This window comes from Antechinus flavipes, chromosome 4 (genome assembly GCF_016432865.1).
Source record: "Antechinus flavipes isolate AdamAnt ecotype Samford, QLD, Australia chromosome 4, AdamAnt_v2, whole genome shotgun sequence".
Classification (NCBI taxonomy): Eukaryota; Metazoa; Chordata; class Mammalia; order Dasyuromorphia; family Dasyuridae; genus Antechinus; species Antechinus flavipes.
The window spans coordinates 112457938-112473279 of NC_067401.1; the positions used below are offsets into that span (position 1 = coordinate 112457938).

The following is a 15342-nucleotide window of genomic DNA, read 5'->3' on the forward strand; positions in this document are numbered from 1 at the left end:
AGATGGTAAGTCTACTCAGACATGAATAAATAAAGCTTTCTTTTAATGGACTATTTTCTTATTCCTTTTAAACTATAGTTGAAATTTACAAATAATCACAGAATTTAAGAATTGGAAGAGACTTTCTAACCCATACACAAAGGAATCCCCACTATTATTATTCATCATTTCTTGAGGCAAATCATTTCATTTTTTGACAGCTTTAATTGTCAGGAAGTTTTTCCTGGTGTTAAGTCTAAATAGGCCTGTTTACACAATTTTATATTTATCCATATTGGATGTTAACTTAATAGAAGCAGTCCAGTACTCTAGACAGGTGTTCTTAATGTAGGATATTAACTTTTTTTTTTTTTTTTTAAGCATCTACTGGAACAACTAGATGGCACAGTGGATAGATTATTAGCCCTGAAATGGGGTGGACCTGAGTTTAAATAGGGGTCTCAGATACTCAGTAGCTGTGTGACCCTGGGAAAGTTACTCAACCCCAATAAAAAGCAAAAACAAAAAAAATTACTAGTCAATATAATTGGTTTCCTTTGTAATCATATTTGTCATATGCATTTAAAAATATTCTGAGCCTGGGTCCATAGGCTTCACTGGGGTCTCAAAGTTATTTGTGGCACAAAAAATGTTAAAAACCTTGCTATAGCCTGTCAAGATCCTTTTGGAATTCTGACTTTTATTACAGTTTTATCCACTGAGCAATCTTCCTGCCCTTTTTTGTACCTGTGGAAAGGCACAAAAAGAGTAAGTATATCAATGTTGTTAAATATCTTGTAGTCTACATTGAAAAGAAAAACAGGGTAACAACATAGGGAGGCCATAAAGAGAAAAATGAACTGTTAAGCAGTTAAGTAGCGTTAAAACTAGATTTTAATATAATAATATGTATTTTTTTTCAATTACATAGATAGTTTTCAACATCCATTTTGGTAAGATTTTGATCGAATTTTTTCTCCCTTCCTGTTCCCCAAGACAGCAAGTAATCTGATATACATTATATGTGTACAATCATGTTAAACATTTCCACATTAATTATGTTGTGAAAGAAGAATCAGAAGTTAAGAGAAAAGCCATGAGAACAAAAAAAACAAAAAAGTGGAAATAGTATGTTCTGATCTGTATTCAAATTCCATAGTTCTTTCTCTGAATGTGTTCAGCATTTTTCATCATGAGTCTTTTGGAATTGTTAGAGCTAGATCTTAGAAGCAAGGGACATGAATTGATAACTTATATTTAGAGGATAAGATGCTGGATAATGAGAAGATGGTGTGTGTAAAGAAGAGAAAATAGGAAAGTTGTGTGTATAAGATAGTGAACAGATTTGGTTTTCTAGGACAGAATGGCCCTGTAGAAGATTGACAAATGGGATTCTGGAGATGGAGGAGTTTTGAAAGCTAGATTGAGTTTACATTTGATTCAACAGGCAAAAGTGATCTATTGTAGAAACTTTAAAAATGTTAGCAACTATATTTAGGACAACTGGTTGTAAAGTTGGGCCCCAATTAAAAGGTTATTCTTTTTTCCTGCTAGGATACTTCTGTTCTAGAGCTCCATCTTAGCACCTGGATACAAAAATTTCTTTTTAATGTTATTTTGCTACCTTGCTATAGTACCATTATTACAAATCAGTTATATACACTATTTTAGACTGGGTGGCAAATTGATGTTAATTACCTAAGTATGTCTGTCTGTTGGCTTGCTTCTTGGGGTAGCTGAAGCATGTACAGTTCCACAAACCCAAATGAGAACTGGGACCAAACTTCAGGGAACTGATTACCCTGAGAGGTGGGGGTGTGGGCTGAATTGAGGACATCTTATCTCAGGAGAGGAAGAAGACGGCAACACACAAAAGAAAGAAACTCTTTCCAAAAAGAATGGGTAGCTTCTAGAGGCAAGAGAAAAAAGATTATGGGTTATTTCTACTCTACAAGATATGGGGTGTCAGCTTACAATCTTGAGACCTCAAACAATAATGTCCCTGACCAGTGTCTACTATATAGTCTCCTTTATCAGTTATAAGTTTTGGAGAGGAAAAGTCCTGATTGATTAAAAAGTAGATCAAAGTAAATTTGTACCCAACCTAGACCTTAATTCCTTTCTCTGATGGTCTAGGAAGCCATGGGGCAACTTTGGAGATAGAAGCAATGACCTGCCATTGTTTCCCATAGGTGTCAAGAATTTTGTTTGTTTCTTTGCTTTTGGGGTGAGGTGTTGGTTGCTTGTTTCTAAAACTCAGACCTGCTTATTTTGTTCTTTCTGGCTAATAAATCTGGCAGTTGGATCAGGATATGAACATCTTTGAGATCATATTGGCCCCTCTGTCCTGTAGTGAGGAACAAGATAGTTTCTTTCCCTTGATGCCATATGCATTTCTAATTTGTGGACAAGTCATTAATCTGGTATGGAACTAATTTGTTTGCTACAGCCCTCCCTCTTTTTTCCCTTTTTCACTCTGCAAATTACAAACCCATATCTGGATTCCAAATATTGCTCTTTGTAGAACTCTATGGAAGCAACAATTGAAGTCAGATCCCTCCAAAAGGTGCGGCTAGGTAGAGATAATTTTACTCTTTGTAGTCTGAAATGAAACTTGTTTTATAGCCATTTGTTTGCCCTTAGGGGAGTTTGCTATCACTGGAAGATTTTTTTTGTGTGTGTGTGTGTGTGTGTGTAAGTGTGTGAGTGTGTGTGTGTGTATACTTTTTCTTTAGGGAAGTGAAATGAAGAGGTTGCTTCCTTAGGAAGTACAAAGTTAGTTGCTGGGAGTGATGATGGCATTGGAGGGGGATGATAGGAAGACATAGCATTAGGTGGAAGGAAAAGAGGCTGAGTCATCTGGTTTGGATTAGAATAAGATGGACATATGCTGTATGAGACTGTTGTACTATGATCTATGCCTAGGACCTTATAATGTCAGCCATTTAGCGCCTCCCCCCCCCCCCTTTTTTTTTATTTGCAAAGGATGTGGATGGTGTGAAGTATAAAAACAATTTCCATGCCATGATGAGCAAGCTCTTGAAGTCAGCCATGCTTCTATATAAGCCAATTATTCTCTCTCCCTTCCCTCCTTCTCCCTCTCTTGAAGAGAGAATAAGAAGAAGCATTAAGGTGGTTAGAGCTTTGGACCTGGAGTCAGGAAGATATGGCTCTAGTTTGAGAAATTTACTAAGCTGTCTGATCCAGACAAGTCACTTTAACCTCTGTCTGCCTTAGTTTCTGAATCTATAAAATGAGTATAATAGCATCTATTTGACAAGGTGGTTGTTGGATCACATGAGAGATCTGTAAAGTACTTTAATTGTCATTATTTATTAGATAATATGGTTGAGACAGAAATTTTTGGATTGGTGTGTTTGAACCATTAGAATATATATTGTTATTTGTAAAACAAAACAAAACTACTTTAGGCATCATTGTGGAGTGCCGATCTTAACCAGACTCTGACTGAATTGGCTACTAACATAGCTGGCTTTCTTGTGTAACATGGCTTCATTCAGTTCAATAGCCTGAGCTACGTAGATTCGTTCTGGCAGAGTTCCATCATAACATTGTTGAAATTTTCTGACGCCTGGCAACTAGACTTTTTCAGGATACTTTGAGGTAGTTGACTTCCATTTCCTGGTCTTTCAGGGCATCATTGTGTCTTCTAGTTGTTCCTAAACTCCATAGTTTAGTGAATATATCTCTTGGGGAGAGACCCCAAAGTATGTGTGAATGAAATGCATGTTAAGAGTACAGCCATGCTAGAGTACTGCTCTTCCAAAGCTTTGTTGCTGTAATGGTCTGATATGAAGGACTTTGAGAAGCATATAGTAAACCCACTTAGCACTTTATTTCTCATATATACTTTTATCATGTTTTAATTCTGCATTGTAGTTGTTTTAATATATAATTATTGCATATTTATTATATTTTCTGAGATTGTAAGCTCTCTGAGGAATCTTAATTATCTTTATATTTCCTTCAGCAATAGAATATTGTTTTTTACTTTATAAATGGTTGTCAAATGTTCTTCCCACAACATCACAGCTTATTTTTGATCTCCCTTATTAGTTGCTAAGAATAGAAGGCAGGGACTATATATTGTAATATATATTATAGTATATATTATATATAGGAAATCCATATGATTAACTTTTGCCAAGTCATTTTATATTAAATCCATCCTTTCTTGGCAGTTTTGAAGCAGTTATCATAAAGTGTATTCATTTTTGTAAGATTTTGAATTCATTTTTTCTCTCTCTCCATCCCTTCCTCCTTCCCCAAGGCAGATACAGTATACATATACATTCATTTTTAACATATTTATATATGTTAATCATGTTGGGAAGGAAAGGGAAAAACCACAAGAAAGAAAAAAACAAAACAAAATGAAAATAGTATTCTTCAATCCTATTGTCTCCATAATTCTCTCTCTGGAGGTGGTTGGCATTTTCCAACTAAAGTCTATTGAAATTATCTTAAATCATTTTATTGCTAAGAAGAGCTAAGTCTGTCATAGTTGGTCATCGTATAATCTTGTATAGTGGTTTCTTGGTTCTGCTCACTTCATTTAGTATCAGTTAATGAAAGTCTATCCAGACTTTTCTGAAATCAGCCTGTTCATCATTTCTTATAGAAGAAAAATATTCCACACTCTCATATACTATAATTTATTCAGTCATTCCCTAATTGATGGGCATCCACTCAATTTGCAATTCTATACCACCATGAAAAGAGCTGCTTTTTTTAGTAGTAGTAAATTTTTAAAGTAGTTTTTATTGGTTTGTTAAAAACACTTAACTAATTTTCTTCAATATCCTTTTTTCTTTTCCTTTTCATCTCTCAGAAAACTATTTGGTATAACAAATAATATTTTTAAATTTAAAAAAAGCAAGAGAAAAAATCAACACAACTTCTAAGTACATTGCAGTCAAAGTAGTTGGACTAGTTCACAAATCCACTAACAATGTATTGATGTGCCTGTTTTTCCATAGCTCTTGAACATTTATCATTTTCCCTATTTCAAAAAAATCTTTTTGCTAGCCTGATAGTTGTGAGATAGTGCCTCAAGAACTTTAATTTGCACTTTCCTATTAAAATTTAGAGCATTTTAAAAAATATGGCTTACCTGATGACTTGGATTTCTTCCTTTGAAAATTGTCTTTTCATGACCTGACCATTTATCAATTGGAGAATGGCTTTTACTCTAGTAAGTTTGAATGAATTCCTTATATATTTAAAAAAAAAAAAACTTTAAAAGAGAAGCATAACAATTTATCTGTTATCAAGAATGGAAATGTGCCAGCATTTTGTGAAACTGCTATCATTTCTCAATATAAAAATAAAATCAAACTTTTTGCCAGAGAAGTTGTATACATAATCTATGCCATTGATAAAGCGCTCTTATTACATATATATTTTTTACTAATACCAAATTGGTATTTTAAAATTCAATTTTATTTTATTTTCAGATTCAAATTCTCCTTCCTTCTTACCCTTTGGCTCCATTTGAAAAAACAAAAACAAAATTCATGATAGAGCTGTATTGTTGAATAAAACGAATTCTCATTTTAGTTATGTCAAAACAAAAACAAAAACAAAACACAACCCTGTTTGCACCGGGAGTCAAGGTGAGTGTCGGTATTTCATCTTAAAGTCTTCTGGAATTATGATTGGTCATTGTGTTAGTCAAGAGTTCCCAAGTCTTTCAGATTTATTTGTCTTTATGGTAGTATTGTTACTGTATAGATTGTTCTCCTGGTTGTACTTACCTTACTTTGTATCCATTCATGTCATCCCAAGTTTCTTTAAAACTGGCCTCTTCATCTTGCTTTACAGTATAGTATTATTCTATAATTTATTTAGCTATTCCCCTTTTAATGAGTAGCCCCTCAAATTTCCAAATTTTACCATCATAAAACGAGCTGTTGCAAATATTTTTGTATGGGTGCTTTTCCTGTTTCTTTGATCTCTTTGGAGCATAGGCATAATAGTAGGTATTGTAGATCAAAGAGTATACATAATTTAATAGCTTTTATTATTATTATTATAATTGCAAATTGCTGGATTTTTTAGAGCCCTTCCAGTGTTTATCATTAACCTTTTTTTTAAAATCATTTTTGTCCATCTGATTGGTATGAAATAGCATACCAAATTGCTTTAGTAATTATTGCTTTGCAAAATAGTTTGAAATTTCTTTACTGCTAGCTTATTATCCCGCTCACTCTCTTTTGAATTATTTCTCTTGCGATTCTTGATCTTTTATCCTTTCAGATGAATTTTATTACTATTTCCCCCTAACTAAGAAACAGCTCTTTTGTAGTTATTAGTATGGCACTGAATAAGCAAATTCATTTGGATACTGTTATAATTTTTATATTGATTCGACCTACTCATGAGCAATTTATTTTGCCCTTTGTTTTGATCCATCTTTATTTGAGTAAAGAAGTTTTGTAGTTGTATTCATAATAGTTCTTTTGTGTATCTTGGCAGATATATTCCAAAGTATTTTACTTTCTGTAGTTATTTTAAATGGACTTTCTATTTCTATCTCTTCCAGCTGGATTTTATGGTCAGATACAATGCTGATTATTTATGTAGGTTTATTTTAATATAAAATATTTCACTGGAAATGTTAATTGCTTCAGTTAATTTTTAGTTAACTCTAGGTTCTCTAAATAATCATTTTGTCTGCAAAACATAATAATTTTGCTTCCTCTTTTCCTATTCTTATTCCTTCAATTTCTTTTTCTTGTGTTATTAAAATAGCACTTTCTAGCACTATATCAAATAGTAATGGTGATAAATGCTTATCTCCTTTTTTTTACCCCTGTTCTTTTTATCTGCATTTTAGATAATGGGTTTTGGTTTTAGATAGATATAACTTATGTTAAAATAAAAATCCATGTATTCCTATGCCTTTTTACTGTTTGTAATGGGAATGGAAGTTGTATATTGTCAAAAAGCTTTTCTGCATCTGTTGAATAATATCTTTATATTTTCAATTCTATTATTAATACAGATGATTATTTTAGTTGTTCCTAATACTGAATTCTTGATAAGTCTAGCCTGGTCACAGTTTATAATCATTGTAATGTGTTATTGTATTCTCTTTGCTAATATTTTATTTACAATTTTGCATTAATATTCATTATGGAAATGAGTCTGTAGTTTTCTTTCTTTTGTTTTGCTTGGACCATTGCTGTGATTTCTTTTTTGTATTCCCAGCTTTCATACCTGATCCTTTCCAGTCTATCTTCTACTTAGTTGTCAAACTGATATTCTTAAAACACTGACCTTACTATCATCTCCCACCCCCAGAAATCTTTTTTGATTCCATTTTGCTTCTAAAATAAAAAGCAAGATCCTTATCTTGGCTTTAAATTTTTCCACATTCTTGCTGTCGCATTTTTTTTAGCCTTTTTTACATATTACTATTACAAACCAGTCAGACTGTACAGTTAGCTTTTTCTTATATAAATAACATTTCAATTCCCACTTTCATACCTTTGCAAGGTGTTCCTCTGGAATCTGGAATGTTTCTCTTTCTTACTTCCACCTAGTAGAACTAGATTCCTTTGAATAATAGTTTATTCCCCAAATCCTACAGGACACTTTTCCTGATCCCCTCCTAGTTAGTGTTCCCTTCATCTTGAAATGATTTCATATTATTCTGTATGTACTTATTTGCATACATATTATATTTCTTATTCTATCCCCCATAGAATGCATGTTTCTTGAAGGCAAAGATTATTTTCTTTGTCTTTAGTCCTTTGTACATCACTCAGCATATTGCAATAACTTAATAAAATGTCTGTTTAATTAAACAAAAGACTATATAAAAGGAATATAATCTGTGTCAGTGAAGGGAGTATCCTCACTGGTGAAATCACACATCCTTGAAGCACAAAGTATATATATCTCTTTATGTATAGAGGTCAACAAATCTATGAGCGCTTTATAGCTATAATTAGAATCAATCAGTAAACATTTGTGAATCTTCTGGTTTTCCTTCTACTCATCAGGCAACTTCTTTTCAGTTTTCTTTGCTCATCCAAGTCATGTCCTCTAATGGTGGGTGTCCAACAAGGTACTGTCCTAGGGCCTTTTTTTCTTTCTATTTCACTTTGTAGTCTCATCAGCTCCTATTGATTTAATTATCATCTTTATGTTGATGATTCTCTAATCTTCCTATCTCTGCTGATCTCCAGTCTTACATCTTTAATTGTCTTTAAAACATCTTGAACTAGATGTTGTTAGCATCTTAAATTTAGCATGTCCAAAGCTAAACCTATTATCTTTCTCCCTAATCCTTACTGTTATTTCATAACTTCCCTATTTACAATACCATCCCCCTCAGTCCCTCATACTTAAAACCCTAGGTGTCATCTTTCTCACTCTCTCTCAGCTAGCATATCCAATCTGCTGCTAAGACTTATTAATTTTACCTTTTCAACATTTCTCACATATGCTCTCTTCTTGATAATTTGGTCATATTATTACTCTGGTGTAAGCCGTCATCATCTCACATAGGAACTATTATAATAGCTTGCTGACGGATATGGCTGCCAAACATCTATCCCACTCTTAAGTCTATTCTTCATTAGGTAATTTTCTTAAAGTGCAGTTCCTAATATTCTCTCTCTCCTTTCCTTCCTTCTCCTCCCCTCCCTTCCTGTTCCCTCTCCTCCCCTCTTACACATGCTAAACTCCAGGGGTTTCCTGTTGCCTCTAGTATCAAAGTATCAAATATAAAATCTTCTGCTTGGCATTCAAAGCCCTTCATCACCTATCCTTCTGCTTCCTGTTCATTGCAAAGTTAATAAGTATATTCTTCATTCTAGTGACAAGTAACCATATAGTTCCTGTCCTCAGAGAGCTTTAATTGTGATTAGAGAAGACAACACAAAAAGGGAGTCTTGGCTAGGAGAGGTGTGCTTTGTGTTTTGGATAAGCAAGTTGGAGAGGATAGTGATTGGAGTAATAGGACAGTTGATTGACATGTCCTTATAGGGAATAATTGTCTTGATTTGATGCATATTGTCAGAACTAGAGTTGTGCAGGCAAATTAAATGAAACATTTGTAAAATGCTTAGTACATTGCCTAGCAGATAGTTGGTACATAATAAATTCTTCTTCCCAATGGCTTGGAATGAAGATAACTGGTAAATAATATAAGGAGGAGAGCCTGAGAATGAACAAAATAAGGAGAAATGAACACCAATCAGAACACAAGGTTACAGGGATGGGACAGAGAGATACAGAGAGATAGAGACTGGAATGCAGGCAGCATGGCCTAGAGAAGGCCAGGAAGGAGCACCTTATAGTGTATGTCAAACTCTGCATTAGGTTTAGGCCCTCTAGTCAGTCAACTAGTATTGAGTTTTTACAATGTGAAAACAGTGGGGATAGAAAGAAAGTCAAAAACAGCCTTTATGTCTCAATTCACATCCCATTGGGTGAGACTACATGTAATCAACTAGGTAAATGCAATATAGAGAAATGTGGGGAAACTATGTAAGTAAACCAGATGTGTAGGCAAAAGGGAGAGGGCAGAGCTTTGGAGAACAAGGCTATAGAAAATAAGATAGAGAGTGTCATGTTTGAAGAATAGCTATACTATAGAGTATATAGTTGAGAGTAAAGTTTTAATAGAAATATTTATAAGTAAGGTCCAGGTTATGAAGAACTTTAAATAGCAGGGAAATTTATATTTGAACTTGTAGGTAATTATAGGGATGATATGATCAGACTGATGTTTTAGAAAAAATTTTTTTAGCTAATTAGAGAATAGATAGACTTCTAGGTAGCACAGTATATAAAGTGCTGACTTGTATTCAGGAAGACTCATTTTCCTGAGTTAAGATCTGATCTTAGACATTTACCAGTTCTGTGACCCTGAACAAGTCACTTAACTTTGTTGGCCTTAGTTCTTCATTTTTAAAATGAGCAGGAGAAGGCAATGGCAAACCACTCCAGTATCTTTGCCAAGAAAATCCTGAAATGAAGTCATGAAGAATTGGATATGACCTAAAAGGATTTGGTAACAACAGAGGATACTCTTAAGGAAATTGAAATAAGGATAGACTTATGGCTAGGAGACCAATTAAGAAGTCATTCTATTGATTCACAGCTCCATCCACAATTGGGTGGAAGAGAAGAAGAGGAGAAGGAACAAATATTTAAGTGTTTATTAGATATCAGGTATTGTATTAAGTGATTTATAGACATTTTCATGTGGTACTCCGAACAGTCTATGGAGATATGTGCTATTATTATCCCCATTGTACATTTGAGGAAAATGAGGTGAACAGAGATTAAGTGACTTGACTAGAAGCTTCAACACTGAATTTGAACTCCAGATTTCTATTGTATTAGTTAGTTGCCATCTAGGCATCTGTGTTTCTGTTTTTTCCCAACCCATCCATTATTGACTTTTGCTATCTTTTGTTTATCAATTTGCAGAATTATGAGTATGGTTGTTAAAATTGTTTGTGATTCTTTTGTGAACTGTTTATTCGTATCCTGTCACTGCTTACAATGTTGATGAATGGCTTTAGGTACTATATGATCTCATCAAGTTCCCGTGAATTTAATTACTATCTCAATATGGATGAGTCTCAAAGTATTCTTTCTTTCCCTAATCTCTCTGTTGACCTTCACTCTTGAATCTCAAGGGTCATTTCAGATCCAATCTCCAATTGGATGGATCGTAGGCGTCTTAAATTCAAATATCCAAAACTGAACTCATTATCTTTCTCTCTAAACTCCTCCAGTTTGGGTCTTAAAGGAAGATGGAGAAGCCAGGAGGCAGTGATGAGGAGGGAGAATGTTCCAGGCACAAGAAATTGCCAGAGAAAATTCCCAGAGCCGAGAGATGGAGTGTCTTATTCATGGAACAGCAAGAAGAGCTAGTATCACTGGACTAAGGGTTATATGGCAGGGACTAAAGGTATAAGGATACTGGAAAGGAAGGAAGAATTAGGTTATGGAGGGCATAGTAGGCTGACAAAATTGGACCTAGGCTTTAGGAAAATCACTTTGGTGACTGAACAGAGAAGAAGCTCAAGTTGGAATAGACTTGAGGTAGGCAGATCCACTAGCAGGCCATTGAAGTAGTCTGGATGTTTCAGTAGTCCAGATAGTGAAGAGTTGAAGATGACCCCTATATTTTGAATATGGAGGTTGGGAAGATAATGTTGCCCTCTGTATAATAAGGAGAAAGTTAAGATGAGAGCAACTGTTCAGAGAGAAAGATAATGAGTTCAGTTTTGAACATTTTGAGTTTAAGATCCCATCCAATTGGAGATGTCTGAAATTAAGTTTGAGACTCAAGATTGGAGGTCAACAGAATGATTTAGGGGGAAGAGAATATAGTAGAAGATACTGTGAGAAAAATAGGTTAATTATTAATGGAAATGGTAATTATTAGTTCTTGAAAAGCCATTACACTCATAAAATGAATAAGATGTTCATATTGTTTGATTCAGAGATTCTACTATTAGGCTTATACTCTAAGGAGGTCAATGATAAGAAAGTCTGTATACCAAAATAACAGCACTTTTGGTTACAACACAGAATTAGAAACAAAGTTGATGTCCATCAGTTGGAGAAAGGCTAGATAAATTGTGCTACATAAATGTAGAATCTGATAAAACCAAAAAGCCAGGAAAGACTTATGTGAACTGATGAAGAGTAGAGCCAAGAAAACAAACTATACAGTGACATCAAAAATCCAAACAGAAAGATCAATCATAAAACAATTAAAAGTAAAATACTGCAAAATTATAAAAAACGTATTTGGCCTCAAAGAAGAGATATGGAACCCCTCAGTTTTTACAAAGGATGGGAAGTCCTGAGTGTATGTGATATATTTCATCCATTTTCAGATTTTCAATGTATATATTCTTTGGACTTTTCTACCGTGCTATCATGTTCCAACAACCCTGTCACTGGCAAATGTCATTATCATGCAAGACTGACTCAACCAGCCTTAAAACTCTTTATTTCATCAGTACTCTCTGCCCCTCTTTTGGAAGGCAGAGCCATGAGCAGTAGAACCTCTGTTTAAGAAGAGGGTTCAGAATACTCTATTCTTCATTTCTCACATTGCTTTTGGATTTCTTCATGACCTCAAACCAGGTACTTCTCTCCTATTCCTATCCTCTTTAAAACTTCTTTTTGTGTATAGTTTTTGCCTGTTAGCTTGAAGCTCCTTGAGGACAGGAACTATATTCTTTTAAAATTTGTATTTGTATCTCTAAAGCTGAAAACAGTGCCTGACACATAATGGCACTATTGACTATTGAGCAGTTTTACTAATTTTTTTTTTTATCTTTTAAAATTTTTTTTTGTTATTTTTAGGGTAAGGGAAAAATACTGGAAAAAGTTAAAAAAAAAAAAAAAGGCCTGGAAAAATTTTAAAGACTATTTTAATGGTCCTGCAATGGAGAGGAAGACCTAAAGTAGGGTGATAGTATCTGTAGGAATAGAAAGAGAGAGAGGCTTATACAAAAGGATGTTGTAAAGGTAGAAATGACAAGATTTCATAATGAATTGTACATTTGGAGTAAACAATTGATATGAAGCTTGGATTTCTAGCCTACATGATTAGGAGGATAATAAGGATCTCACCAGTAATAGGGAGGTTCAGAAGAAAGAAACATTTTGAGGAAAAGATGATGAACTCAACTTAGAACATGTTGAGTTTGAGATGCATATAAAACATCCAGTTTAAGATATTGTAAAGACAGTTATTGATGCAGATCTGGGGCATGGAGAAGGATTTCCTCTGGGAATCATCTGCATAGAAATGATGTTTAAACCCATGGGATTTTATGAGATCACTAAAGTGAGATAATAGAAAGAGAAAAGGGCCTAGGACAGAAACTTGAGGGACATAACCATGGTTAGTGTATTTGACATGGAGAAAGAAGCCTTCAAAGCAGACTGAGAAGGAGCAGGTAGACCAGGAGGAAGAGAACGGGATTGGCAGAGTCATAGAGGTCAAGTATAATGAAGATTGAAGAAAAGCCTACTAAATTAAGCCATTAAGAGAATATCCTTTGGCAAGGGCCATTTTTATTGAATGATGAGGGGGCAGAATAAATTGAAGAGTGTTTAAAAGAGAGTGAGAGGGAGAGAAAATGGAGGCACTATGTGTGTAGATGGTTTTTATTTTTTATTTTTTATTAGTTGATGAGCTCTTTATTTTTATTTTTTTTAAAATTTTTATTTAATAATTACTTTATATTGACAGAATCCATGCCAGGGTAATTTTTTTTACAACATTATCCCTTGCACTCGTTTCTGTTCCGATTTTTTTCCCCTCCCTCCCTCCACCCCCTCCCCTAGATGGCAAGCAGTCCTTTATATGTTGGATATGTTGCAGTATATCCTAGATACAATATATGTTTGCATACCCGAACAGTTCTCTTGTTGCATAGGGAGAATTGGATTCAGAAGGTATAAATAACCCGGGAAGAAAAACAAAAATGCAGATAGTTCACATTCGTTTCCCAGTGTTCTTTCTTTGGGTGTAGCTGCTTTTGTCCGTCATTTATCAATTGAAACTCAGTTAGGTCTCTTTGTCAAAGAAATCCACTTCCATCAAAATATGTCCTCATACAATATCGTTGTCGAAGTGTATAATGATCTCCTGGTTCTGCTCATTTCACTTAGCATCAGTTCATGTAAGTCTCGCCAGTCCTCTCTGTATTCATCCTGCTGGTCATTTCTTACAGAACAATAATATTCCATAACATTCATATACCACAATTTACCCAGCCATTCTCCAATTGATGGGCATCCATTCATTTTCCAGTTTCTAGCCACTACAAATAGGGCTGCTACAAACATTTTGGCACATACAGGTCCCTTTCCCTTCTTTAGTACTTCTTTGGAATATAAGCCCAATAGAAACACTGCTGGATCAAAGGGTATGCACAATTTGATAATTTTTTGGGCATAATTCCAGATTGCTCTCCAGAATGGTTGGATTCGTTCACAACTCTACCAACAATGCATTAGTGTCCCAGTTTTCCCGCATCCCCTCCAACATTCATCATTATTTTTTCCTGTCATCTTAGCCAATCTGACAGGTATGTAGTGGTATCTCAGAGTTGTCTTAATTTGCATTTCTCTGATCAATAATGATTTGGAACACTCTTTCATATGAGTGGTAATAGTTTCAATTTCATCCTCTGAAAATTGTCTGTTCATATCCTTTGACCATTTATCAATTGGAGAATGGCTTGATTTCTTATAAATTTGAGTCAGTTCTCTATATATTTTGGAAAGTAGATGGTTTTTCTTCAAGTGATTTATCTGAGAAAGGGAAGTAAGATAGGTAGCAAAATGGTAGAATCAGTTGAGGATTTTTGGTTGGTTGATTGTTTTTTTCAAGATGGGGAGACATTTCACTTTGATTTGTGAAGGAATCAGTAGATGGGAAGAAATTGAAGATGAAAATGAGCAGGAATGATTGTAGGGGAATCTGTTCTTACTAACTTTGGATCTGCAACTGCTGTCTTAAAAGTTACCAGTGATCTCTAATCCTCAAGTCTTTTTTCTGTCTTCATTATTGACCTTTCTGCAGCCTTTGACACTAGCAATCACCCTCTTCTCCCTGATACTCTCTTCTCTAGGTTTTCATAACATTGCTTTCTTTGGGATCTCCTTTTACAGTGACATTTAAAAATCTTTATTATTTATTTTTAATATTCTTTTTATATTTCGAGTTCCAAATTCTCTATTACTTTTCCCCTTTACACATTAAGAAGGCAAGCTTTTATTATCACTTATCCATGTGAAATCATGTAAAACATTTCCCTATTAGCCATGTTTCCCAAAAAAAACCCCAAAAATAAAGAAAGTGAGAAAATTATACAAGTTTGTACTCAAGAGTGCCTCAGTTCTCTCTCTGGAGGGGAACAACATTTTTTGAATCATGAGTCCTTTGAAATTGTCTTGGATCGTTGTATTGATCAGAATAATCAAACCTTTTACAGTTGATAATTATTACAACATTGCTGTTACTGTGCATAGTGATCTTCCAGTTCTTCTCACTTCACTTTGTATCAGGTCATATAGGTTTTGCCATGTTTTTCTGAAATCACCCCTCCTTGTCATTTCTTGTAGTACAATAGTACTCTGTCACAATTATATTCCACGACTTGTTTGACCGTTCCCAAAATGGTGAGCATCCTCACAATCTTTAGTTCTTTGCCATAAAAAAAGAAGAAAAACCAAAACACAAAAGTGGCTACTAATATTTTTTGTACAAATATGTCTTCTTTTTTCTTTAATCTTTGTGGAATACAGATCTATTTAGTGGTCTTGCTTGGTCATAGGATATGT

General features: G+C 34.3%; 1 protein-coding gene across 4 annotated transcripts in view; it reads left to right on the top strand.

The window, feature by feature from the left end:
* GATAD2B (GATA zinc finger domain containing 2B) overlaps positions 1–15342 on the top strand; it is a 99049-nt gene that overhangs the window by 29768 nt on the left and 53939 nt on the right. The gene's annotated exons all lie outside the window — the stretch shown is intronic.